The sequence below is a fragment of the Zea mays genome, chromosome 1, assembly GCF_902167145.1.
Source record: "Zea mays cultivar B73 chromosome 1, Zm-B73-REFERENCE-NAM-5.0, whole genome shotgun sequence".
Classification (NCBI taxonomy): Eukaryota; Viridiplantae; Streptophyta; class Magnoliopsida; order Poales; family Poaceae; genus Zea; species Zea mays.
This window is the reverse complement of record NC_050096.1, coordinates 97954720-97959559: the sequence shown is the minus strand read 5'-3', so window position 1 is coordinate 97959559 and position 4840 is coordinate 97954720. Positions and strand designations below refer to the sequence as shown.

Below are 4840 nucleotides of genomic sequence, written 5' to 3'. Positions count from 1 at the left end.
CATTCTCCAAAGCCATGTAAGTTCAAAGGAATACCCATGTATTTGTTATACAATTTCCGTGCAAGTTATGATTTCACCGAATACACATGTATTAGTTATACAGTCCGTGCAATTTATGAAGTCCTAGAAATTCGCCATGCTAGAAGCTTATTTTTTATATATGTGCACTGCATGACGACTCCATTAATTGAATAGGATGATAGTATAGATCAACGATTGGTACCGAAGGTGGGTATGACATTTAGTAATGTGGACGAGGCGTACAAATTCTATAGCCGATATGCATATGAAGTTGGATTTCCATTGAAGAGATATAGGGAGAGAAAAAATTGCAAGTGGTTGAATTGTTCAATGGAAGGCAAACGTGCCGAAAGAGGAAATGGTACTCCAAAAGTGCGAAATACAATTTCCAAGCGAACACAATGCAGAGCTGGAATGAAACTTAAAAAAATCTATGACGATGCCAAAGAGAATATCATTTCAGTGCGGATTGATCTTATTCATTTGGAACATAATCATGAGTTCTTCAGAAAGGATACAGAAAAGAATCAGTTACAGTGCAACAAGACACATGATCCAGAATACATGGAGTTCCTTAGTGCGATGCAAGAAAGCAGGATTCCGCAACACTGTATTATGGATTTTGTTTCAGAAATGCATGGTGGACTAGAGAATGTACCGTTAACTACACAAGACATGATCAACCTGTAAGTCATTTTGTTATTTACACTGATATAATGACATAATGACGTTGTGTACGTATTGACTATGGCATATTGTTTAATGTTCACAGGAAGAAAGCGCGACAAAGAGAATGAAATGCCAATGATGTGTCTAAGCTCCTATCTTTTTTTGCATTGTGTAAAAAAGATAACCCACAGTTTTTCTCTGACTTCCAACTAGACCAAGAAGGAAAGATTTTGAGCATTTTTTGGTCCCATGCTAGCCAGCAAGCAGATTACATTGACTTTGGAGATGCAGTTACCTTTGATACAACTCATAAGACAAATCTATATGACAAACCCCTGGGAATGTTTGTTGGTTGTAACCACCATCTGCAGTGCACCGTATTTGGTTTCACATTGTTGGGTGACGAAACTGTAGACACATTCGAGTGGGTTTTCAATGCATTCAAAACATGCATGGGAGCTGAAGGACCACGAGTAATGCTTACAGGTATGATTAATAAGCTTAACAATTATTACGTTCTACTATGATTGTATTGAATGTAATTATAGTTGGTAATGTGTTGCATAATGTTGTGAAAATATATGATTTCAGATCAAGATCCAGCAATGCCAGTTGCACTAGGCAGGGTATTTCCAAACACAATCCATCGTTTGTGTTTGTGGCATGTTCAGAACAGGTATATGCCGTATTTAAACGAGTTGTATGCTAGATTTGAGGAAGAGGATTTCAAAACAAGGTTCCAATCTATAATACATCATCCTTTAACTGTAACTGAGTTTGAGACTGCCTGGGCAATGCTGATTGATGATTTCCATCTACATGATAACATCAGTCTTTCCAGAATGTATGAAATTCGTAAAGATTGGATACCAGCTTTTTTTAAACATGATTATTGTGGGTTGATGGTCTCTACACAGCGTAGCGAGAGCATGAACAAACTCATCAAAAGTGCTCATGTCGATGCAAACACGCCACTACATCAATTCGCCAAGCAAATGTTGAAGCTTCTACACAGTAGGAAGATGAAAGAGGCAAAAGAGGCACTAGGATGCATGGTGAGTACATAGAATATTATTATATCATAATATTTAACGTACCGTATTATAACGTATAATTTTGTCTACTGTAGGGCCAAAAGGAAACAAATACATTGTATATGTTTGAGATACGTGTAGCGAGGACATACACAAGGGCTGTAATGAATAAGTTTCACGAGTCTTTGAAATATGCTACTGCATACAAGATATCACATGATCCAGATGGTGGTGTGAATGAATGGGTGGTTCAGCATACTTCAAGGTCAAATAAGATTGTGTGGGGGCAACACCAATTCAAAGTAATGGCTGATGTAGATGCTGGAAAGTATGAATGTGAATGCAAGGATTGGGAGCATATAGGTATGTCATATTGCGTAATTGTTGTATAAAAATGTTTAATTATAATGAGTGAACATAAACGAAGACATTTTTTACATGCTTTGTTGTAGGTCTGCTTTGTGTGCATCTTTTACGAACATTTATGCATCTTCACATTGATCGAATACCTTCGGAATACATCCTTCAGAGATACACCTACTCTGCTATACAAGATGTGACTTTTTCAAGGGATGATAAGAATTTGAAGGGTAAAGACGGTGAGACTAATTCATATAGGCAGAAGATGTTGCTTAAAAAGTCAATGAAAGTAGTACATCATGCAAGTCTTTCAAAGGCTGGATATGATAGAGCCCTGGAGATGATGGATGAACTGCTTTTGCTACTTTCACGGTTGGAGCCAGATATTGAAGGTGATGATAGTACTAGTGATGGCGAAGGAATACAGGTATTTAATATATTAATTGTAATAGCCGTGTATTTTAATTGATATACTGAGTTATAAGTTTTGGTGAATGGAAAGTATGAGAAACTTGCCTGATAAAGGGCGACAGGAATGATGTAAGAGACATGATGGGAGATAATCTAACGACAAGAATGGCGCAGGCTGGTGTATGTGTAATATGTTATATGATGTTTACTATGCATAATGGTGTGTACTGTTTGTCATAAACACACCTATTTACTGTCAATTGTATTATTTGACAGGTAATTCAATTGGTGCCTACTTTACAAGAAGGTGGTGTGAGCGATACCCAATGTGTTATGCCACAACAAATATTGGAACAGGTAATACATGATTATAAAAGAGGAAAAAGTTGTTGTAATACAAAATAGTAACGATTGGACCTTGTTGCTGATTATGAATGATTAAGAATGGTATATGTGTGCAGCACGATTATGGACAATTGACCACTAGCACACCACTGATTGATGTGAGTGGTACAGATTTGACGATTAAAAAGGTAATGGTGCTATTAAAAACGCATGTGCATGGATATTATTTAAAATTACATACAAATAATTGGATTTAAGTACTAATATTTAAAAATATCATATTTTTTTCTTAATTGTAGAAGCTAGATTTTAATGTGAGTGGAGTAAGCTTGAGAAGACCGGATAACGCGAAGCCAAAGGGCAGAACAATCAGTGATACCGAAAAAAGAGTTATTAAGTTGGGGGCAAAAGGAGACAAAAAAAGAACAGAAAGTGTCAAAGGTGTGGAATTGCTGATGGTCACAATAGTCGCACTTGTCTATCTGTGGAGGAGAATAGGCTTCGGTTGGCCAGCCTTACTGGTCGAAAGAGAGGGCGGCCCATAGGTTCTAGGAACAAGGGTTCATCTAGCGCTCCAAACTGGAATGAGGCATGCACTTCAAAAAAACATCAAGGAGGTGTCACAGACAATGATTCATCTAGTGGGGAGTAGATGATTTCATATTTTATGACAAATGTAATGTAGTGCCATACTTGTTATTACAACTATGGGTGAATTTATAAATGCTGGAACCAGTCGATATTCACAAAGTATAAGTAATAATGATTTACTGCATGTATTGAAATGTTGTGTAAACTGTATACGAAATATGCGTAAATGTGTTATGAAAACAGCGTAATTCGACGCTATACAAATTTTGGTGGCAAAAACTGGCTAAAATGTCTTTGTGAAGAAAACAAACGACACAATAAATTGTGATTTAATGTAGTAACATAATTTTTATTACACATGTGTGCGAGTAGACAAATCTGATACTAGTAGTTATTGACAAAAGAATAAGGCTGTACAGATTTGCGTAATTGAGCTAACAAAACAGCGTAATTCGTCTGTAATTAAAATTATTGTAAACTGGGTACAAATTTGCGTAAATGAACTAACAAAACAGCGTAATTCTTATTAGACATAAGAATTTGTGACACATACTGGTAAATAATAGATTTGTGAAGAAATCAGAGAATAACAATAACTAGTGAGTACATCACTGATAGAAATATGAGCAAACAGTCGAAGTTTGAACTGAAGATGTTTCATAACTTGTTTAATACACATAGGCCAAATTTTTATCTAAAAACTACATTAGACATGAGTGTCTTGATAGCTTGGGTGAAAAACATAGAAAGTTTCAATACGGTTACATAGACATGCAACAAGGAGGTTTGGCTTCACAACATCTTGTTCCGTAACAAGGAAGCCACAAAATGTTTGTTCCATATCAAACAGTTGCGATTCACAAAATGTTGATCCAGCGACACAGCTAGCGTCCAAACTTGAATCTTTGAATTTCTGGAGGCAACGGGAGGCACTTGTTCTTGCTATGGAAGGTGAGGTAATATAGAGCCAGAGATCGTAGGTCACCAGAGTTTTCCTGCATAATACACATTATCCCGAGGTGAATAAGTTATATCTGAAATGTTGAATGTATAAATACAAACTGCATAATCATAAAATGACTCACTCGTTGTATAAATTGCTTGATAGAACCATCCATATAGTCATAGTACTGGATGTATCTCATGACAAAAAAGCCACAGTCATTAGATCCAGCTATCATGGTGGGACACATAGGTGGCATGTCAATTGGGAAATTTCCAAATTTTGGGATGCGTGAATTGGGCCGGACTTGTTGCAAAGATTTGTTCAATCTGTTCATTATAACCCTAGCCCATGGTAGTTTCCTGGTGCCTATGTCCTTTTGGGAGTAATGAAACATCTTCCATGAAGTACCACCCAACTCCGGACCATATGGATTTGAATCTAAAATGTGAATACATCGAAACTG

General features: G+C 36.6%; 1 long non-coding RNA gene across 1 annotated transcript; it reads left to right on the top strand.

Annotated features, from left to right (window-relative positions):
* The first annotated feature begins 2361 nt into the window (after positions 1–2361).
* Positions 2362–2852, top strand: LOC118476030 (uncharacterized). Its single transcript, XR_004855283.1, has 3 exons — positions 2362–2511; positions 2610–2675; positions 2772–2852. It is a non-coding gene; the product is annotated as an uncharacterized lncRNA (long non-coding RNA).
* Positions 2853–4840: the final 1988 nt, after the last annotated feature.